At 44.1% G+C, this 24,025-nt stretch overlaps 1 protein-coding gene across 2 annotated transcripts in view; it reads left to right on the forward strand.

Annotated features, from left to right (window-relative positions):
• The window catches only part of LOC137369475 (SH2 domain-containing adapter protein B-like), a 1,226,906-nt gene that overhangs the window by 258,529 nt on the left and 944,352 nt on the right, over nucleotides 1-24,025 (forward strand). The gene's annotated exons all lie outside the window — the stretch shown is intronic.

Raw genomic sequence — 24,025 nt, forward strand, 5'->3', positions numbered from 1 at the left:
TTCACAGTATGCTGCATCTGCCATGCATTTGCCCACTCACTCAACTTGTCCAAATCACCCTGAAGTCTCTCTGCATCCTCCTCACAACTCACCCTCCCACCCAGTTTTGTGTCCTCTGCAAATTTGGAGATACTACATTTAGTTCCCTCATCTATATCATTAATATATATTGTGAATAGCTGGGGTCCTAGCACTGATCCCTGCGGTACCCCATTAGTCACTGCCTGCCATTTGGAAAACGACATGTTTATTCCTACTCTTTGTTTCCTGTCTGCCAACCAATTTTCTATCCATCTCAATACACTACCCCCCAATCCCAAGCGCTTTAATTTTACACGGCTTTGTCGAAAGCCTTCTGAAAGTCCAAATAAACCACATCCACTGGCTCCCCCTCATCAACTCTAATAGTTACATCCTCGAAGAATTCTGATAGATTTGTCAAGCATGATTTCCCTTTTGTAAATCTATGTTGACTCTGTCCGATTCTACCACTGTTCTCCAAGTGCTCTGCTATAAAATCTTTGATAATGGACTCTAGAATTTTCCCCACTACTGACGTCAGGCTGACTGGTCTACAATTCCCTGTTTTCTCTCTACCTCCCTTTTTAAATAGTGGGGTTACATTAGCTACTCTCCAATCTGTAGGAACTGTTCCAGAGTCTATAGAATCTTGAAAGATGACCACCAAAGCATCCACTATTTCTAGGGCCACTTCCTTAAGTACTCTGGGATGTTGATTATCAGGCCCTGAGGATTTATCAGCCTTCAATCCCATCAATTTCCCCAATACCATTTCTCTACTAATACTGATTTATTTCAGTTCCTCTCTCTCACTAAGCCCTGTGTTCCCCAACATTTCTAGTATGATATTTGTGTCCTCCTTTGTGAAGACAGAACCAAAATATGCATTTAGTTGGTCAGCCACTTCTTTGTTCGCCATAATAAATTCCCCTGTTTCTAATTGTAAGGGACCTAGATTTGTCTTCACCAATCTTTTTCTCTTCACATACCTATAGAAACTTTTACAGTCAGTTTTTATGATCCCTGCATGCTTACTCTGGTACTCTATTTTCTCCTTCTTAATCAATCCCTTGCGCCTCCTTTGCTGAATTCTAAACTTCTCCCAATCGTCAGGTCTGTTGTTTTTTTTCTGGCAAACTTGTATGCCTCTTCCTTGGATCTAGTGCTATCTCTAATTTCCCTTGTAAGCCATGATTTGGCCATCTTTCCCGTTTTACTTTTGCGCCAGACAGGAATAAACAATCATTGCAGTTCATCCATGCGCTCTTTGAATGTTTGCCATCGCCTATCCACCATCATCCCTTCAAGTAACGTTTCCCAATCCATCACAGTCAACTCGCATTCATACCTTCGTAGTTTCCTTTATTAAGATTCAGGACCCTAGTCTCAGAATCAACTACTTCACTCTCCATCTTGATGAAGAATTCTATCATATTATGGTCGCTCATCCCCAAGGGGTCTCGCACAACTAGATTGTCAATTATTCCTCTCTCGTTACACAATACCCAGTCTAGGATGGCCTGTTCTGTAGTTGGTTCCTCAACATATTGGTCCAGAAAACCATCCCATATACATTCCATGAATTCCTCCTCTATGGTACTGTGAATAATTTGATTTGCCCAATCTATATGCAGATCAAAGTCACCTATAATTACAGATGTTTCTTTATCGCATGCGTCTCTAATTTCCTGTTTAATGCCATTCCCAACATCACCACTATAGTTTGGGGGTCTATATACAACCCCCACTAACTTCTTTTGCCCCTTATTGTTTCCCAGCTCTACCCATACAGATTCCACATCGTCAGAGCTAATGTCCTTCCTCATGATTGCGTTAATTTCCTCTTTAATCAGCAATGCAACTCCACTGCCTTTTACTTTTTGTCTGTCCTTCCTAAATACTGAATACCCCTGGATGTTCATTTCCCATCCCTGGTCAACCTGCAGCCATGTCTCCGTAATCCCGACTGTATCATACCCATTTACATCTATTTGTGTGATTAATTCATCCACTTTATTGTGAATGTTCCGCACGTTAAGGCAGAAAGCCTGAAGGTTTGTCTTTTTCACATGACTTGTCCCCTTCCCAGTATTTTTCACTGTGGCCCTGTTTGATTCTGGCCCTTGATTTCTCTGCCTATCACTTTTCTTATTTCCCTTACTGTCTTTTGTTCTTGTCCTTGATCCACTCTAGCAAATACTCCCCCTCGGACATCACTCCCTGTCCTGCCCAGGTGTAACCCGTCCAGTTTGTACTGGTCCCACCTCCCCCAGAACCGGTCTCAATTTCCCAGGAATCTAAAACCCTCTCCCTCACACCATCTCTTCAGCCGTGTATTCATCCGATATATCCTGCTATTTCTCCTCTGACTAGCACGTGGTACTGGTATAATCCTGAGATCACTACCTTTGAGGTCCGACTTTTCAACTCACTTCCTAACTCCCTATATTTTGCTTTTAGGACCTCATTCCTTTTTTTACCTACGTTGTTTGTGCCAATGTGTACCACAACCACTGGCTGTTCACCGTCCCCCTTCAGAATGTCCTATAACAGCTCTGAGACATCTTGACCCTAGCACCAGGAAGGCAACATACTATCCTGGAGTCTAGTTTGCGGCCACAGAAACACCTATCTATTCCCCTTACAATTGAATCCCCTATAACTATTGCATTCCCACACTTCTTACCCCTCCCCTGTGCAGCAGAGCCAACCGTGGTGCAACAAATTGGGATGTTGCTGCTTTCCCCTGAGAGGCCATTCCCCCCAACAGTATCCAAGGCAGTATATCTGTTTTGCAGGGGAATAGCCACAGGAGATTCCTGCACTGCCTGCCTAGTCCTCTTGCTCTGCCTGGTGGTCACTCATTTCCTTCCTGCCTGTGGAGTCTGAGCCTGCGGTGTGACCACCTCTCTATACGTGCTATCCACGATACTCTCTGCCTCGTGGATGCTCCACAGCGTCCCCAGCTACCACTCCAGCTCTGAAACCCGGGCTTCCAGGAGCTGCAGCTGGAGACACTTCCTGCACACATGCTGGTCCCGGGCACTGGAATTGTTCCCGGCTTTCCACATAGAGCACGAGGAGCACACCACAGCTTTGAGCTCTCCTGCCATCACTTAACCCTTTAAATTAAATCTTTTGGAAGATCTTAATATCAAATAATATCGATTACTCTGGGGCCCTTCTTCCCTGGTCCTCGTTACTACAGAACTCCCTAAAAAAAAACTACTTCCTATTTATGAAAATAAACTGTGGACCTTTCTTACCTTAGTTACTAAGCCAGTTATTTAGAGTTATTCCCTAACAGCAGTTACTCACCAACCAATCACCTTGCAGCCTTCCTGTGATGTCACTGTTGATGTTTATTTCAAACTCCGGCGCGCCTGGACTGCTCTCCCAGAAGGTAAGAGACTGGGCCTCGATCCTCTGGTTCGATTTGTAGGCTCCGCTCTCGGTGTTCTCCCTGCAGATCCTCTCCACTCTGCTCCCGGAAGGTAAGTTAATGTCCTTAACTGAAGTCAAAGCCTTGGAGTCCTCGCTGGGGGGGCCAAGTGCTCAATTTCAGGCTTGCTTCACTGGTTCCAGAAGGCCTAAGGGAGGTTTCAACTGTTTGCTTGGTGGTCGTCTGTGAAGTTCTGTAGTCTTGGTTTAGAAGCTGTGCTCGTGGTTTCCCTGGGGCTTTGCTGGACTGGGAGACAGAGAGAGAGAGATCCTTTTCTCTTGGCGTTCAGCTGCAGTCTATTGTTCACTCTTCTCTGAGCAGTTGTCGTTGTATTTCTGGACCATCTCCTGTAGGACACTTGAAGGCCCTGTGCGAGATTGCAGACATGAATTAGAACTGTCAAGTTGAGAATGTTTTCCGTGATCATTAAGCACATGAGCATTATTTCACTCACTGCTGATATCAAGTCAACATAAAAACATACGTAATAGGAGCAGGGGTAGGCCATTTCTTCCTTCGAGCCTTCTCCACCATTCAATACGACCATTGCTGATCTTCTACCCCAACTCCACCTTCCCACATTATCCCACATCCCTTAATTCCCTTAGTACAAACTCTGTTTTGAATCTACCCAATGTCTGAGCCTTCGAAGGTAGAAAATTCCTCTCTGCCTCTCTATCTCTGTCTCTTCCTTTAAAGCGCTGCTTAAAACTTACTTCTGAACAGTCTTTTGATCAACTGTCCTGATATCTGCTTATGTGGCTCAGTGTCAAATGTGTTTGATAATGCTCCTGTAAACTACCTTGGGATGTTTAACTGTGTTAAAGGTTCTGTATAAATGCACATTGTTGTAGTCTGAACCCACCTTGCCTTGCGTGCTCGCTATCACTAATCTGTCATCGGTATCAGTTGCAATGGATTACACTCCTCAATGTGTGCAGCTGGTCTGTGACCATAGGCCACACATCTTGCCAGCTACTTTGGCAGCAGTTGTGACTTTTCCAATTTTGCACCAGTCCTCCAAGCCACCTAGATTCTAACCAGAGTGACAAATTACACGCTGACTACACATTCACAAATATTTGAAGGTAGCAGACAAGTTGATAAGGCTGTTAAAGCAAACTGGATCCTGGACTTTAGAATTAGAGGCATGAAGTACAAAAGCAAGGAAGTTATGTTAAACCTTTACAAACCATTGTTTAGGCCTCAGCTAGAGCATTATATCCAATTCTGGACACCATACTTTAGGAAGGATGACAGGGCCTCAGAGAGGATCCAGAAGAAATTTACAGGAATGATCCGAAGAGCAAGAGACTTCTGTTATGTGGAGAGACTGGAGAAACTGGAACAAAAACAGAAAATTCTGAATATGCTCAGCAGGTCTGGCAGCATCTGTGGAGAGCAAAACAGGGTTAACGTTTCAGGTCAGTGACCTTTCGTCAGAACTGGCAAAGGTTTGAAATGTAACAGGTTTTGACCAAGTGAAAGGGGGGTGGAGGGAAAGAAGAACAAAAGGAAAGGTCTCTGATATGGCGGAGGGGAGGAGAGATTAAATGACAAAAGATTTCATGGTACAAAGATAAACTGGTATTATCCTTTGAGCAGAGAAGATTGAGGGGAAACGTAATAGGAATGTTCAAAATAATGTAGGACGTTGATAGCGTAAATGAAGAGAATTTTATTCCCCCTGCAAGAAGGGTCAGTAACCAGATGACATAAGATAATTACAAATAAATCGGAAGGGAGATTAAGAGAATTTTTTTAATGCAGCAAGTTATGATCTTGAATACACTGCCTGAATGGATGGTGAAAACAGAATCAATAATAACTTTCAAAAGGGAATTGGGCACATGATTTTAAAGGAAAAAAATTGCAGGGCTGTGGGAAGCAAGAAGGACACTAAGACTAAGTGGATAGCTCTTTAAAAAGCTGGTACAGATACAGTGGTCTGAATGGCCTCCTTCTGTGCTGGACAGTCCTCTCCAGACCTAGCTCATCATTCCTGTTACAGCTGCAGAGCAATCCTACAGTGAGAGCTGTGCTGCCACAAGAAGCATCATTGAGCATACAAATCAGCATGCTCAAGCATCACTTCCTGCATCACCCCTGCACCAGTTCTCCTTAGAGGTCTACTGAGGACATTTCAGGTTGTAGTGAAAGACTTCAGTAAAAGCAAAATACTGCGGATGTTGGAAATCTGAAATAAAAACAAAAAATGCTGGAAATACTCAGCGGATTTGGCAGCATCTGTGGAGAGAGAAGCAGAGTTAACTTTTCAGGTCAGTGACCCTTCTTCAGAACTGGCAAATATTGGAAATGTGAAAGGTTATAAGCAAGTAAAGCGGGGGTGGGGCAAAAGATAACAAAGGAGAAGGTGTAGATAGCACAAGGTCACATAATAGCTGACCAGAAGATCATGGAGCAAAGGCAAACAATATGTTAATGGTGTGTTGAAAGACAAAGCATTAGTACAGATAGGGTGTTAAAGGACTGGAAATTGAACAGCAGCAAGTACAAACTTGAAAAAAAAACAGTGGGTAAGCAAACTGAACAAACTAAGATGAAATAAAATAAAATAAACTCACAAAAAAAATATAAAAAAGAAAAAATAACTAAAAATAAAAATAAAATGGGGGGCCCATCACGCTCTGAAATTATTGAACTCAATGTTCAGTCCGGTAGGCTGTAGTGTGCCTAATCGGTAAATGAGATGCTGTTCCTCGAGCTTGCGTTGATGTTCACTGGAACACTGCAGCAATCCCAGGACAGAGATGTAAGCATGAGAGCAGGGGGGAGTGTTGAAATGGCAAGCAACCAGAAGCTCGGGGTCATGCTTGCAGACTGAGCAGAGGTGTTCCGCAAAGCAGTCACCCAGTCTGCGTTTGGTCTCCCCAGTGTCGAGGCAACTGCATTGTGAGCAGCGAATACAGTATACTACATTAAAAGAAGTAAAAATAAATCGCTGCTTCACCTGAAAGGAGTGTTTGGGGCCTGGGATAGTGAGGAGAGAGGAGGTAAATGGTATTACACCTCCTGCGAATGCATAGGAAAGTATAATGGGAAGGGGATGTGGTGGTGGGGGTAACGGAGGAGTGGACCAGGGTGTCGTGGAGGGAATGATCCCTTCAGAATGGTGACAGGAGTAGGGAGGGGAATTTGCATTTGGTATGAAAGACTTCAATCTGCTCTGGGTCTTTATGGTCCGACTGCAGACTGCATCATCTCAGTGTGGGTTGAAGAAGACTGGCAGTGTGAGATACAGATATTCTGTCATTCTGAGAGTGGACAGCAGATGCCTTTCCCATGAACCATAGAAAAGTTAGGGCACAGAAAGAGGCCTTTCAGCCCATCGTATCTGCACTGGTTGAAAAAACTAGCTGCCCATTCTAATCCCACCTTCCAGCACCTGGTCCGTAGTCTTGTAGGTAGCTCCTCAGCAGTCGTACACTAAATGTGAGTGTGGGACGACTGCGACTCTTTGGGGGCCTCTGTCAACATTGGCCCACAGAGCCAATATGTGTGTCAGTTGTTTGAGCTTCCATTGCAGCAGTGTAAGTTGCTATGGTAGTCACCTGAGTTTCTATGATATTATCAGAGCTGTCAGCAGAGGCTTCAAAATGACATAACTCTGATATGTTAATGGAGCTGACAGCTCAGTCTATACTGGGCAGATTGGTCTCTACGCTCCATGAAGCCTTGAGACATGCTGGAGCTGGATTCTTCCATGCTCTGAGACATTTTGCTGGCAGGTTGTCCAATGTACCTAACATTTCCTGGTGTATACTCATAAGCCTTCTTCATTGGTCTGGACCCTCAAAGTCAGTGTCTGAGCATTCCACAGCGCAACTAGTATGCATCCTCGCCCTCTAGTGAACTAGCACCTTTAATGTCCTAAACCCATGCCGTGCTCAAAAAGGGGGCCAGTCAGTTTAACATCATTTGTAGGGAAGCTTTTCAAACAAGAATCTGGAAGAAAACTAAGAGCCACTTGGACAAGTATGGACAAGGACAGCCAGCAAGGACTTATTAAGGGCAAATCATGTTTGATTAGCTTGATTGAGTTTTTTTGATGAGGTAAAGAGGATGGCCGGGGCAGTGCAGTTGATGATGTGTACGTGGACTTTCAAAAGATGTTAAAGTATCGCATTATCTACTTATTGTCAAAATTGAAGCCCATGGAATAAAAGAGGCAGCAACAGTATGGATACAAAATTGGCTAAGGAATAGAAAACTGAGAGTTGTGGTGAAACTGGAGAGAAGAATAAAATGGTTTTCTCTAGATTTCAGTGCTGGGACCTCTGCTGTTTTTGATGCACATTAATGACTTGGACTTGTGGTACAGGGCACACTTTCAAAATTTGCAGATGATCTAAAACTTGGAAGTGTAGTAAACAGTTAAGAAGATAGGAATAGATTTAAAGAGAAAATAGGCTGGTGGAATGGGAGGGCACATGGCAGATGAAATTCAATACCGATAAGTATGAGGTGATACATTTTGGTAAGAAGAATGATGAGAGAGTCCGATGGTACAATTTAAAGTGCAAGAATCGCAAGAACGCCTTAGGGTCTTTCTGTACTAATCTTGAAAGAACGTAGCATAGATTAACAAAGTGGTTAATAAAGTATATTGGATCCTGGGCTTTATAAATAGAGTAATAATGACACAGAAGAGGCCATTTGGCCCATCGAGTCCATGCCAGCTCTCTATAGAGTAATCCAGTCAGTCCCATTCACCTGCTCTATTCCCGTAGCCCTTCAAATTTATTTCCGTCAAGTACTCATCTAATTTTCTTTTCAAATCGCCGATTGTGTCTGCTTCCATGACTCACTGCATAGAAAAAGTTCTTCCCCGTATGTCTCTTGATGACTATTTTGACGCAATAGAGTGTAAAAACCAGGAAGTCGTGCTAAACCTAGATAAAACACTAATTCAGCCCCAGCCAGAGTAATGTTTCCCATTCTGCACACCACACTATAGGAAGGACATGGAGACTTTGGAGAGCGTACCAAAGAAATTTACTCGGAAGATTCCAGGGATGAGACATTACAGTAATGTGGATGGAAGCTGGGGTGATAAACTGAACATGCTGGTAATACTCAGTAGGTCTGGCAACATCTGTGGAGAGAGAAACAGTTAATGTTTCAAGCAGATCACTTTTTATCAGTATTGTTGCGGAAGCTGGAGTTGTTGTCTTCGGGCGGAGAAAGCTGAGAAGATTTGCTAGAGTTGCTTAAAATCATGAAGGGTGTGAATGTTTCCAGTAGCTGAAGGGTCAATATCCAGAGGACACAAATTTAAGGGAATTGGTAAAAGAACCAGAGGTGACATGAGGAAAGCTTTTTTACATAATGAGTGGTAGGGATTTGGAATTTATGCCTGATAGGGTGGTGGAAACAGATTCAGTAGTAGCTTTCAAAAGGGATTTGGTTAAATACTTGAAGGAAAAAATATTGTGGGGATATGGGAAAAGAGCGAGGGATTGCTGGAACTAACTGGATTGCTCTTGAGAGAGTTGGTGCAGATTCGATGGACTAAATGGCTCCATCTGTACTGTACTAGTCTACAGTTTTATGTGTAGACACAACCTCTAACATACCTTCCAATCTATCCCAATCTCTCTGCACCTCATAGACGCAGAATGGTTGCAGCACAGGAGGAGACCATTCACAATATAATTGAATTCCATAATAAGTTTGAAATTGACATACTCCAGTCCAAAACAAGAAACCTGAACTTAAACATTAGAGTCATAGAGTTTTACAGCACAGAAACAGGCCCTTCAACCCATCGTGTTTGTGCCGGACATCCAGCACCCAACTGTTCTAATCTCATATTCCTGCACTTGGCCCGTAGCCTTGTATGCTATGGCGTTTCAAGTGCTCATCTAAATACTTCTTAAATGTTGTGAGGGTTCCTGCCTCCACCACCTCTTCAGGTAGTGCGTTCCAGATTCCAGCCACCCGCTGGGTGAAAACATTTTTCCTCAAATCCCCTCTAAACCTCCTGCTCCTTACCTTAAATCTATGCCCCCTGGTTCTTGACCCCTCCGCTAAGAGAAAAAGTTCCTTCCTATCTAACCTATCAATGCCCCTCATAATATTGTACACCTCAATCAGGTCCCCCGTCAGCCTTCTCTGCTCTAAGGAAAACAACCCTAGCCTATCCAGTCTCTCTTCATAGCTGAAATGCTCCAGCCCAGGCAGCATCCTGCTGAATCTCCTCTGCACCCTCTCCAGTGCAATCACATCCTTCCTATAGTGTGGTGACCAGAACTGTACATAGTATTCCAGCTGTGGCCTAACTAGCATTTTATACAGCTCCATCATAACCTCCCTGCTCTTATATTCTATGCCACGGCTAATAAAGGCAAGTATCCCATATGCCTTCCTAACCACCTTATCTACCTGTGCTGCTGCCTTCAGTGATCTGTGGACAAGTACACCAAGATCCCTCTGACCTTCTGTACTCCCTAGGGTCCTGCCATCCATTGTATATTCCCGTGCCTTGTTCGCCCTCCCAAAATGCATTACCTCACACTTCTCAGGATTAAATTCCATTTGCCACTGCTCCGCCCATCTTACCATCCCATCGATATCTCCCTCTAATCTAAGGATTTCCTCCTCACTATTTACAACACCACCAATTTTCGTGTCATCTGCGAGCTTACTGATTATACCTCCTATATTCACATCTGAATCATTAAATTACATCTCAAACAGCAAGGATCCCAGCAGTGATCCCTGTGGTACACCACTGGTCACAGGCTTCCAATCGCAAAAACAACCCTCGACCATCACCCTTTGCCTCCTGCCACGAAGCCAATTTTGGATCCAATTTGCCAAATTGCCCTGGATCCCATGGGCTCTTAACCAATCTCCCATGCGGGACCTTATTCTCATAAATCTTTTCTGCACCCTGTCTCAAAATGTTAACATCCTTCCGAAAGTGTGGTACCCAGAATTGGACATAGCATTCCAGTTGAGGCCAATCAGTGCTTTATGAAGGTTTATCATAACTTCCTTACTTTTGTACTCTATATGCCTCTATGCCCAGGATCCTGTATGCCTTTTTAATGACTCAACCCATCCTGCTGCCTTCAATGGTTTATGCACATACCACCAGGTCTCTGTTATTGTACCTTTTATATTGCCTCTCTTCACTCTTCCTACCAAAATATATCACTTCGCACTTCTCCATGATAAATTTCATCTGCCACGTGTCAACCCATTCCACCAGCCTGCTTTTATTCTCTTGATATCTATTTCTATCCTCCTCACAGTACACTTATACTTCCAAGTTTTGTGTCGTTCGCAAATGTTGAAATTGTGCCCAGTTTACCCAGGTCTAAATCAATATATATCAACAAAAGCAGTGGTTCTAGTACCACCCCATGAGGAACGCCACTGTATACCTTCCTTCAGTCCAAAAAACAACCGTTCACTACTACTTTCTGTTTGCAGCTACTCAGCCAGCTTCGTATCCATGCTGCAACTGTTCCTTTTATTCCATGAGTAGGTCTATTATGTGGCACTTAGTCAAAAAGCCTCCTGGAAGTCCATATACTCTACTTCAACCCCCTCTATTATCTCATCAAAAAACTCAAATCATGTTAAACATGATTTGCCTTTAACAAATCTGTGCTCTCTTTCCTTAACTAGTTCATATTAGTCAAAGCGACTGTTAGTTTTGTCCCAGATTAATGTTCTCAGAATAGGGAGCACAGAGCGATCGTAGAACTGAGTGCATCGTTAAGAGTGCTAAAGTCAGTCGTGCATGTGGGAAGAGGTGCTATTATTTTTTCCCTTCAGTAGCTGGTGCGATTTTATTTAAATCTTAAGTTTGTTTCCATTAAGTTGCCGCACCCCTAGCCAAGCTGTTCCAGTATAGCTACAACACTGGCATCTGTCCAGCAATGTGGAAAATTGCCCAGGTATGTCCTGCACACAAAAAGCAGGACAAGTCCAACCGGCCAATTACCGCCCCATCAGTCTCCTCTCAATCATCAGTAAAGTGATGGAAGGTGTCATCAACAGTCCCATCAAGCAGCACTGGCTTAGCAATAACCTGCTCAGTGATGCTCAGTTTGGGTTCTGCCAGGGCCACTCAGCTCCTGACCTCATTGCAGCCTTGGTTCAAACATGGACAAAAGAGCTGAACTCAAGAGGTGAGGTGAGACTGACTGCCCTTGACATCAAGGCAGCATTTGACCGAGTATGGCATCAAGGAGCCCTAGCAAAATTGGAGTCATTGGGAATCAGGGGGAAAACCCTTCGCTGGCTGGAGTCTTATCTAGCGCGAAGGAAGATGGCTGTGGTTGTTGGAGGTCAATCATCTGAGCTCCAGGCCATCACTGCAGGAGTTCCTCAGCGTAGTGTCCTCGGCCCAACCATCTTCAGCTGCTTCATCAATGACCTTCCTTCAATCATAAGGTTAGAAGTGGGGATGTTCGCTGATGATTGTGCAATGTTCAGCACCATTCGCAACTTCTCAAATACTGAAGCAGTCCGTGTCGAAATGCAGCAAGACCTGGACAATATCCAGACTTGGGCTGATAAGTGGTAAGTAACATTCGCACCACATAAGTGCCAGGCAATGACCATCTCCAACAAGAGAGAATCTAACCATCGCTCCTTGACATTCAGTGGCATTACCATCACTGAATCCCCCACTATCAACATCCTAGAGGCTACCATTGACCAGAAACTGAACTGGAGTAGTCATATAAATACCGTGTCTACAAGAGCAGGTCATGGCTAGGAATCCTGTGGCGAGTAACTCACCTCCTGACTCCCCAAAGCCTGTCCACCATCTACATGGCACAAGTCAGGAGTGTGTTGGAATACTCTCCACTTGCCTGGATGGGTGCAGCTCCAACAATACTCAAGAAGCTCGACACCATCCAGAACAAAGCAGCCCGCTTGATTGGCACACCATCCACAAACATTCACTCCCTCCACCACCGGCGCACAGTGGCAGCAGTGTGTACCATCTACACGATGCACTGCAGTAACGTACCAAGGCTCCTTAGCACCTTCCAAACCTTCGAACTGTACCACCTCGAAGGACAAGAGCAGCATATGCATGGGAACATCACCACCTGCAAGTTCCCATCCAAGTCACACACCATCCTGACTTGGAACTATATCACCGTTCCTTCACTGTCGCTGGGTCAAAATCCTGGAACTCCCTTCCTAACAGCACTGTGGGTATACCTACCTCACATGGACTGCAGTTGTTCAAGAAAGCAGTTCACCACCACCTTCTCAAGGGCTATTCGGGATGGGCAATAAATGCTGGCATAGCCAGTGACGCCCACATCCCATGAATGAATAAAAAAAACTTAATAGTCTAATAATTAGACCCATGGCAGGGCACTTCAGTCCCGTGGAATGTACATCCTGTTCCATGTGAGAACTCCAGGATGCTTTTCATGTCCTGGACAACTACATATGCAGGAAGTGTCATCAGCTGAAGGAGCTCTAGCTCCAAGTTTTGGAGTTTCAGCAGCAGCTGGCATCACAACAGTGCATCCATGAGGCTGAGAGATATGTGGATAGCACAGTTCTGGAGGTGTTCACCCCTTAGCTTAAGACTGTGCAGGTAGGGAGGGAATAGGTGACCACCAGACAGTCAAGGAGGACCTGACGGTAGTGCACTTCTGAATGCTGGTGAGGACTATGGTTCCTATGGGAATTGCAGCTAATGCTAAGTCCATGGCACTATGGGTGGCTCAGCTGTAGAGTGGGCTGGAAGATTGGGAAAGCAATTGTGATGTGGATTCAATAGTTATGGATACAGACAGATGTTTCTGCGGCTGCAGATGTGATTCCAAGATGGTATGTTGCCTCCCTTGCGCCAGGGTCTAGGAAATGGTATTAATTGATGGGCGGCACAGTGGCGCAGTGGTTAGCACCGCAGCCTCACAGCTCCAGCAACCCGGGTTCAATTCGGGTACTGCCTGTGTGGAGTTTGCAAGTTCTCCCTGTGTCTGCGTGGGTTTCCTCCGGGTGCTCCGGTTTCCTCCCACATGCCAAAGACTTGCAGGTTGATAGGTTAATTGGCCATTATAAATTTGCCCCAAGTATAGGTAGGTGGTAGGGCAATGTAGGGACAGGTGGGGATGTGGTAGGAATATGGAATTAGTGTAGGATTAGTATAAATGGGTGGTTAATGGTCGGCACAGATTTGGTGGGCCGAAGGGCCTGTTTCAGTGCTGTATCTCTAAACTAAACTAAACTAAACCTCACAGGGAAGGCACCCCTTGGTAGCAACGATCATATGATTGAATTTTACGTTCAGTTTGAGGGAGAGAAGAATGGATCCAAGACGACTATTTTAAACTTAAATACGGGCAAGTATGAGGGTATGAAAACAGACATAGCTAAAGTGAACTGGCAAATTAAGTTAAGGGATAGATCAATAGCGATGCAGTGGCAGATATTTAAGGGGATATTTCAGAATACACAGAATAGGTGCATTCCAACAAGAATGAAAAATTCCAAAGGGAGGACCCACTATCCTTGGTTAACTAAAACAGTTAAAGATAGCATCAAACTTAAAGAAAAAAGATATAATTATGCAAAGATGGCAGGCCAGAAGATTGGACAGAATATACAAACAGCAAAGAACGACTAAAAGATTGATAAGGAGAGTTCAAGAGAAAGCTAGCTATAAATATAAAGACAGATAGTAAGAGTTTCTCTGGATATTTAAAAAAAGGGAGAGTTAACAAAGTGAGTGATGGTCCTATAGAAAGTGAGTCTGGGGAATTAATATTGGACAATAAGGCAATGGCCGGTGAATTGAACAGGTATTTTGAATCGGTCTTCACGATAGAGGATACATGTAACATCACCGTAAAAGCTGGAAGGGAGGGAAGAACTCAAGAAAATTACAATCACCAGGGAATTGGCACTGAGCAAATTATTGGAGCTGCGGGCTGACAAGTTCCCCTGATGGACTTCATCCTAAAGTCCTAAAAGAAGTGGCTAGTGAGATAGTTGATGTGTTGGTTTTAGTTTTCCAAAATTCCCTACATTCAGGGAAGGAGCTGTTGGATTGGAAAATAGCAAATATAACTCCTTTATTCAAAAAGTGAGGGAGACAGAAAGCAGGAAACTACAGGCCAGTTAGCTTAACATCTATCATAGGGAAAATGTTTAGGGAGGACATCACGGCAGTACTTAGAGAGGAATTAGAGAGGCAGTACTTAGGGGGGAATGTCCAGTGAGGCCATATGGGTAGAACTTAGAAATAAGACAGGGGTGATCACTTTAATGATATAGGCCCCCCAATAGTCAGAGGGAAGTGGAGGAGCATATATGTAGGGAAATCACAGATAGGTGTAGGAATTATTGGGTTGTAATAGTACGTGATTTTAACTTCCCTAATATTGACTGGGACTGCCTTAATGCTCAGGGATCAGATGGGGAAGAATTTGTTAAGTGTGTCCAGGATAGTTTTCTGAAGCAGTATGTTAATAGCCCGACTAGAGAAGGGGCTACCCGACCTCCTCTTAGGAAATGAGGATGGGCAGGTGATTGATGTGTCAGTGGGGGAGAACTTTGGGACCAGTGACCATAATTCTATTAGCTTCAAGATAGTTATGGAAAAGGATAGGACTGGTCCTCGGGTTGAAGTCCTAAATTGGGAGAAGGCCAATTTCGATGGCATCAAACAGGAACTCTCAAAAGTTGAATGGGAGAGGCTGTTTACAGGTAAAGGGACGTCTGGCAAGTGGGAAGCTTTTAAAAGTAAGATAGGAAGAGTTCAGGGCCGGCATGTTCCTGTTAGATGGAAGGGCAAGGATGGCAAGTTTAGGGAACCTTGGTTGACGAGGGATATTGAGGGTCTGGTCAGGACAAAGAAGGAGGCATATGTCAGGTATAGGCAGCTGGGATCCAGCGAGTCCCTCGAGGAGTATAGGGGATGTAGGACTACACTTAAGAAGGAAATTAGGAGGGTAAAAAGGGGCCATGAGATTTCCCTGGCAGATGAGATAAAGGAGAATCCGAAAAGATTCTCTAAGTATATTGAGAGTAAAAGGGTAGCTATGGAGAGAGTAGGCCCCCTTAAGGATCAGTGTGGTAATCTATGTGTGGAGCCACGGCACAGTGGCGCAGTGGTTCCTCACAGCTCCAGTGACCCGGGTTCGATTCCGGGTACTGCCTGTGTGGAGTTTGCAAGTTCTCCCAGTGTCTGCGTGGGTTTTCTCCGGGTGCTCCGGTTTCCTCCCACAAGCCAAAAAGACTTGCAGGTTGATAGGTAAATTGGCCATTAGAAATTGTCACTAGTATAGGTAGGTGGTAGGGAAATATAGAGACAGTTGGAGATGTTTGGTAGGAATATGGGATTAGTGTAAGATTAGTATAAATGGGTGGTTGATGTTCGGCACAAACTCGGTGGGCCGAAAGGCCTGTTTCAGTGCTGTATCTCTAATCAAAAAAATGGGCGAGGTCTTAAATGAATATTTCTTGTCCCTATTTACCTTGGAGAAGGTCATGGAAGCTAGTGAGTTCAAGGAAGGGAACACTGATATCCTGGAGCGTATCAACATTACAAAGGAGGAGGTGTTGGAGATTTTGAAGCGCATTAAGGTGGAACCTGAAATCCCCAGGTGTATCCTAGGATGCTATGGGAAGTGAGGGAGGAGATTGCTGGGGCCCTGGCAGAGATTTTTGTATCGTCGTTAGCCACGGGTGAGGTACCGGAAGACTGGAGGATAGCTAATGTTGTGCCTTTATTTATGAAGGGCAGCAGGGATAAGCCAGGGAACTACAGGCCGGTGAGCCTTACTTCAGTGGTGGGAAAGTTATTGGAATGGATTCTGAGAGACAGGATTTATATGCATCTGATTAGGGATAGTCAGCATGGCTTTGTGTGTGGGAAATCATGTCTCACGAGTTTTCAGAGTGGATAGTCAGAAGCCTTTTCCCAGGGTGGAAGAGTCAGTTACTAGGGGACATAGGTTTAAGGTGCGAGGGGGCAAAATTTAGAGGGGATCTGCGAGGCAAGTGTTTTTTTCTTTTTATACAGAGGGTGGTGAGTGCCTGGAACTTGCTGCCGGGGGAGATGGTGGAAGCAGGTACGATTGAGACGTTTAAGAGGCATCTTGACAAATACATGAATAGGATGGGAATAGAGGGATATGGACCCTGGAAGTGCAGAAGGTTTTAGTTTAGACAGGCATCAAGATCGGCGCAGGTTGGAGGGCCGAATGGCCTGTTCCTGTGCTGTACTGTTCTTTGTTCTTTTGATTGAGATTTTCGAGGAGGTGACCAAGAGGATTGATGAGGGCAGGGCGATGGACGTTGTCTACATGGACTTTAGCAAGGCCTTTGACAAGATCCCGCATGGTAGGCTGGTCCAGAAGGTTCGAACACATGGGATCCAGGGTAAGCTAGCAAATTGGATACAAAATTGGCTTGGTGATAAGAAGCAGAGGGTGGCAGTGGAGGGTTGTTTTTCAGATTGGAGGCCGGTGACAAGTGGTGTGCCACAGGGATTGGTGCTGGGCCCTCTGTTTGTCATATATATTAATGAGTTGGATGTGAATGTAGGGGGCATGATTAGTAAGTTTGCAGATGACACCAAAATTGGTGGTATAGTGGACAGTGAAGAAGGTTGTCTAAGGTTACAACAGGATATAGATCAACTAGGAAAGTGGGCAAGGGAGTGACAAATGGAATTTAACGCAGACAAGTGTGAAGTGATGCATTTTGTGAAGTTAAACCAGGGCAGGACATATACAGTGAATGGCAGGTCCCTGGGGAGTGTTCTTGAGCAGAGAGACCTTGGGGTGCAAGTACATAGTTCCTTGAAAGTGGCAATACAGGTAGACAGGGTGGTGAAGAAGGCGTATGGCATGCTTGCCTTCATCAGCCAAGGCATTGATTACCAGAGTTGGGACGTCATGTTACAGTTGTACATAACGTTGGTTAGGCCGCATTTGGAATACTGTGTGCAGTTCTGGTCACTGCACTACAGGAAAGATGTGATTAAGCTAGAGGGTGCAGAAAAGATTCACAAGGATGTTGCCCGGTTTGGAGGGCTTGAATTATAAAGAGAGATTGGATAGGCTGGGTCTGTTTTCCCTGGAGCGAAGGAGGCTGGGAGGGGAACTGATAGAGGTATATAAAATTATGAGAGGCATAGATAGGGTAGATAGCCAGAGTCTGTTTCCCATGGTAGGGGTGACTAAAACTCGAGGGCATAGATTTAAGATGAGGGGGAGGAGGTTTAAAGGAGATCAAAGGGGTAAATTTTTCACACAAAGAATAGTGGGTATCTGGAATGAGCTGCCTGAGGAGGTGGTGGAGGCAGGAACAGTAGCAACATTTAAGAGGCATCTGGACAGATACTTGAATGAGCAAGGCATAGAGGAATATGGAATTAATGCAGGCAGGTGGGATTAGTATAGATAGGCATTATGGATGGCATGGACGCGGTGGGCTGAAGGGCCTGTCTCTATGCTGTACGACTCTATGACTTTATGTTATAAGCTATTATTAAAGATGTTATAGCAGGGCACTTAGAAAACTTCAAGGTAATCAGACAGAGTCAACATGGTTTTGTGAAAGTGAAATCATGTTTAACTAACTTATTGGAGTTCCCTGAAGAAGTAACATGTGCTGTGGATTAAGTGGAGCTGGTGGCTATACTGTACTTGGGTTTCCAGAAGGCATTTGATAAGGTGCCACATCAAAGGTTATTGTGGATGTTACGACCAGGTGAGAAAGGTGTCTAGGGGTCCCTCTCAGCCTTCACCTGGTCTTACTGTCACAGGGTTTGATTTTTTAACACACTGTGTTTTGAGCTCCCGCTTGGTAAATCCTTGTTCACGCTTTCCAATTATCAGGCAAAGAAATGAGCACAAACAGGCTTTCTTAGGTTTAAAGATGAAAGGTGAAGTTTAATTAAACTTAAACTACAAACTCTAATTCGGTTAATGCCTGCGGATACGCGCCGAGCCCCACGCTAGCATGCATGGATACACACATGCAAATAGAGACAGAAAAAAGCAGAAGCAAAATAGTGGAAAGGTTTGAGGCAATATCTGAAGGGTTTGTTACAGTTCTTCGAGCTCACTGTAGAGTCCTTTTGTAGGCTGATCTTGGTTTTCATTGGAGCCCAGCATTCTTAAACCTTGTTCACTCTAAAAGACTTTTCTCTCATGGGGTTCATATGTCTTCAGTGGTTTTCAGTTCCGTGAGAAAGAGATGGGAGCAGGCAGAAGAGATGTCTTCTCAGCCCAGGAACAGCTTTCTTAGTTTTAGTTTTAGTTTTAGAGATACAGCACTGAAACAGGCCCTTCGGCCCACCGAGTCTGTGCCGACCATCAACCACCCATTTATACTAATCCTACACTAATCTCATATTCCTATCCCATCCCCACCTGTCCCTATATTTCCCTACAGCTACCTATACTAGGGGCAATTTTTTAATAATGGCCAAATTCTCTGTGGCAAGTTCAAAAAAACCTACAACAGCCAGTTAGTCATGTAACCAGCTAGCCTAATCAGTCCTGGCCCTTGTGGATTGTCTTGTCCTAGCAGACCTTGGAATGTCTCCTCTGCACACATTAGCTGGTGATCAAAAGTCCATTGTGGGTTAAATTGGAACAGGGAATAGCCCCTTTGTCCTGTCAAGTGGTGTCTGTCAATATGCAGAAATGTCTTTCCAGCCCATCTGGCAGCCCTTGTAATAGGCCTTCTCTTTTTCCCAGCAATAATTTGAAATTTAATGACCATGTGGTGAAATTAATATGCCTCATTCTTGGCAGGTGGGCGTCTGCATGACACAGGAAATAAAAGCTCATGGTGTAGGGCGTAACATATCGGTATGGATAGAAGATTGGCTAGCTAACAGGAAACAGAGTTGACATAAATGGGTCATTTTCTGGTTGGCAAGATGTAACGAATGGTGTGCCACAGGGATCAGTGCTGGGGCCTCAACTTTTTACAATTTATATAAATGACTTGGATGAAGGGACGGAAGGTATGGTTGCTAACTTTGCTGATGACATAAAGACAGGTAGGAAAGTAAGTTGTAAAGAGGACATGAGGCTGCAAAGGAATATAGATATGTTAAGTGAGTGGGTAAGGTTCTGGCAAATGGAGTATAATGTGGGAAAATGTGAAATTGTCCATTTTGGCAGGAAGAATAAAAAGAAGCATATTATCTGAATGGTGAGAGATTGCAGAGCTCAGAGATGCAGAGGGATCTGGGTGTCCAAGTGCATGAATCGCAAAAGGTTAGTATGTGGGTAAAGCACATAATTAGGAAAGCTAATAGAATGTTACTGTTTATTGCCAGGGGAATTGAATACAAAAGTATGGAGGTTATGCTTCAGGTATTGGTGAGAACACATCTGGAGTAAAACAAAACAAAAAGTGCTGGAAATATGCAGTAGGTCTGGCAGCAGCTATGGAGAGAGAAGCAACGTTAATGTTTCAGGTCTGTGACCTTTCATCAGAGCAGACCACATCTGGAGTATTGTGTATAGTATTGGTCTCCTTATTTCAGGAAGGATGTAAATGTGTTGGAAGCAGTTCAGAGAAGGTTTACTAGACTAATACCAGGAATGGGCGGGTTGTCTTATGAGGAAGGATTGGACAGGCTAGGCTTGTATCTGCTGGAATTTAGAAGAGTAAGAGGTGCCTTGATTGAAACATACAAGATCCTGAGGGGTCTTTACAAGGTGGATGTGGAAAGGATGTTTCCCCTTTGTGGGAGAATCTAGAACTAGGGGTCACCCATTTGAGGTGAGAATTTTTTTCTCTGAGGGTCGTGAGTTTTTGGAACTCTTCCTCAAGAGGCAGTGGAAGCAGAGTCTTTGAATATTTTTAAGGCAGAGGTAGATAGATTCTTGATAAGCAAGGGGGTGAAAGATTATCAGGGGTATGTGGGAATGTGGAGTTGAGGTTGCAAACAGATCAACCATGATCTTATTGAATGACAGAGCAGACTCGAGGGGTCGAGTCTCCTGCTCCTAATTCGTATGTACGTTTGTCACTGAGTGGCTGCAGAGCATTCTGAAGATGGTGGGTGAACAGCCAGATATCATGGTCAACATCAATACCAACAACATAGGTAAAAAAAGGGATGAGATCCTGCAGGCATATTTTAGGGAGAGGGGAAAGAGATTAACAAGCAGGACCTCAAGCCTAGCAATCTCTGGATTATTCCCGGTACCACACACTAATGAATATAGAAATAAGAGGATAGAGCAGATGAATGCGTGGCCGGAAAGATGGTGCAGGAGGCAGGGCCTTAGATTCCTGGAACATTGGGACCAGCTTTGGGAAATGGGACCTGTACAGGCCAGACAGATTGGTCCTGACTCTGTTGAGGTACAATGTCCTCGTGAGACGGTTTGCTAGTGCTGCTGGAGAGGGTTTAAAATGATTTGGCAGGGGAAATAGGAGCAAGAGTGTAGCATTAGAAAGGAGAAACTAGGTGCACAAAGGGTTGGGAGAGACCGATAGAACTGGTATAAGAAATAGTAAGGTATTATGTGGAGTTAGACTAAAAAGGAATGCAATAAGGTCTAAATTAGGTTTACAGTGCATGTATGTAAATACACAGTTAGGGTAAATGAGGTTGGCGAGCTGCAGGTGCAAATAGCCTTTACATGGGAACATGATATTGTAGCGATAACAGAGACCTGGCTCATCAACGGGCAGGACTGGGTACTAAATATTTCTTAGTACTTGGTGTTCATGAAAGAAAGGAGGGGTGGCGGTATTGATTAAGGAGAATATTATAGAGCGGAGGGGCCAATGACAGGTTAGGGTTAAGAAATAGTAGAGGTACCATTGCACTACTGGGTGTTTTCTATAGGCCACCAACTAGTGGGAAAGATGTGGAGGAGCAAATATGCAGGAAAATTACAGAGAGGTGCAAAAAGTATAGAGTAGTGATAATAGTGGACTCTACTTACCCTTATAGACTGGGATAGTAGTACTGTAAAGGGCAGAGTGTGGGAGGAGTTTCTGAATGTGTTCAGGAGAATTTTCTGCACCTGCTCCTGATTGTTTGCAACCTCCTGCCCAGTGACAAATTTTTATTAGTTTTGTCTCTATTCCCACTAAGCAAAGATCCCCGCACTGACCTTTGGGCACCCATGAGTTAATTTTCCTGTGTTGTTCTAATTGTAAGCTTGTCAAAAATGAAATCGGATGATCAAAGAATGTGATTATACGCAATTAGGAAGACATATGGTAGACTAAATTTAATATTAGCGAATATTAAGTGTTGCCCATCAAATGAAACATGTGCACATTGAAAGGAATGCAACTAAAATGAGCTTAGAAAGGGACCAGGGAGTAATATAAATCTTAACACTCTCAATGCCAAGACAGAGGAGATGGGGTCAGTCATGGGAGCGATGGCTTGACCTTCCACGTTCTGTCCTTGGCTTTCTCCTATTTCTCATCTGTGTGCTGTCCCTTGGTAACACAAGGTCAGATTCTACATGTTCACTGACCACGCCCATCTCTACCTCACCACCATCTCTCTCACTTAGCACATTGCTTACCTGACATCCATTATTGGATGATCAAAAATTTCCTCCAATTAACTATTGCCAAGCCCAAAGTGCTTGTCTTTAGTCCCTGCACAAACTATGTTCCCTACCCACTGACTTCATCCTCCTCCCTTGCGACTATCTGGGGCTGAACTGGACAGTTCACCACATCAGCATCCTGTTTGACACTGGGCTGAACTTCCGACTTCAGATCCTCTTCATCGCCAAGACCACACCTCCATAATATTGCCTGTCTCCATTCCTGCCCCATCTTATCTGCTGCTGAACGTATCGAATGCACTCCTGGACGGTCTCTCAAATTCCTCCTTCCATAAACTGAAGCTTATTCAAAACGTATTAATACCAACCCCACCATCTCATAAATCAAGAGACAAACACTTAAAAATCAAGAGATTAGGAAAATAAATGATTTGCAATTTTTTAAAAATATAAACCAACATAGATTTGACAGTTGGTTTATAAACCTTGTTAGTGGATTGTTTTTCTTTACTCATTCAGGGATGTGGGTGTCGCTGGCTAGGCCAGCATTTATTGCCCATCCCGAATTGCCCTTGAGAAGGTGGTGGTGAGCCACCTTCTTGAACCGCTGCAGTCCATTTGGGGTAGGTACACCCACAGTGCTGTTAGGAAGGGAGTTCCAGGATTCTATAATAAAAGCAAAATACTGCGGATGCTGGAAATCTGAAACAAAAACAAGAAATGCTGGAATCACTCAGCAGGTCTGGCAGCATCTGTGGAAAGAGAAGCAGAGTTAACGTTTCAGGTCAGTGACCCTTCTTCGGAACCGAAGAAGGGTCACTGACCCGAAACGTTAACTCTGCTTCTCTTTCCACAGATGCTGCCAGACCTGCTGAGTGATTCCAGCATTTCTTGTTTTTGTTCCAGGATTCTATACCTGCTCTCTCGGTTTAAGGTTACAATGACAGTGATTTGTATGACATCTGCTGGAGTGTTGCAGGTTTAGCAATTACTAGTCACAGTTGAGAAAGTTTGAGTTTATAGCAAGCCAGACTGTTTTTATTACAGGCATAACAGATAAAACTTTGCTGCAGATTCTGGATTGAAAAGTGGTTTACTTTCTCCACATCAGGGAGGAAAGGCGAGCGAGATTAAAAGGGAAAATCAGAAGTGTAGCAATCAATTTACTGAGAGCTGGATACTGCTTTTCTTGTGTCCCCATTTTGTTAAGATCCAGCATTTGCCCCCATAATCATCCAGTCTTGTTCAGAATCTACTTGACACTGGTTCTGTCAATGTTCTCCCACAGAAAAACGCTTTTGCAGGGTTTGAATCGAGAAATGTCAGCTTTACGAGTTTTGTGAAATGATTTGCAAATGCAATCAGTAATCCATGTTCTGCAATGGCTTAATGAAAAAGTACTTCAGTATTTGTAACTTTCTGACCTTAAGTCTGCTGAACTGGGCTAAAAAATCCTGTAAATCAACTGTTGCGTTTTCGAGGCCAAAGCCCGACTTACACGCTTGTAAGTTTCCGGGTGCTTTTTGAGGTTGTTTACTCCAGAATTGGCAATGCTAATGTCCTCAGATCAAACAAGACAAAATGCATGTTCATCTGAAAGTCTGCTTTTTTTACTGGATAGGAACTGCTCCTGCTTGCATTGTATTTGCACCTGTAGTGGTGTCGTTTACTTTGATTTATTTTCTGAATCTAATTTTGAGAAGCTTCATGCAAATTAGAATTAGAATTAGAACATTACAGCGCAGTACAGGTCCTTCGGCCCTCGATGTTGCGCCGATCATCTGACCTACACTATTCCATTTTCATCCATATGTCTATCCAATGACCACTTAAATGCCCTTAAAGTTGGCGAGTCTACGACTGTTGCAGGCAGGGCGTTCCACGCCCCTACTACTCTCTGCGTAAAGAAACTACCTCTGACATCTGTCCGATATCTATTACCCCTCAACTTAAAGCTATGTCCCCTCGTGTTTGCCATCATCATCCGAGGAAAAAGACTCTCACTATCCACCCTATCTAACCCTCTGATTATCTT

This window comes from Heterodontus francisci, chromosome 4, assembly GCF_036365525.1.
Source record: "Heterodontus francisci isolate sHetFra1 chromosome 4, sHetFra1.hap1, whole genome shotgun sequence".
Taxonomy (NCBI): domain Eukaryota; kingdom Metazoa; phylum Chordata; class Chondrichthyes; order Heterodontiformes; family Heterodontidae; genus Heterodontus; species Heterodontus francisci.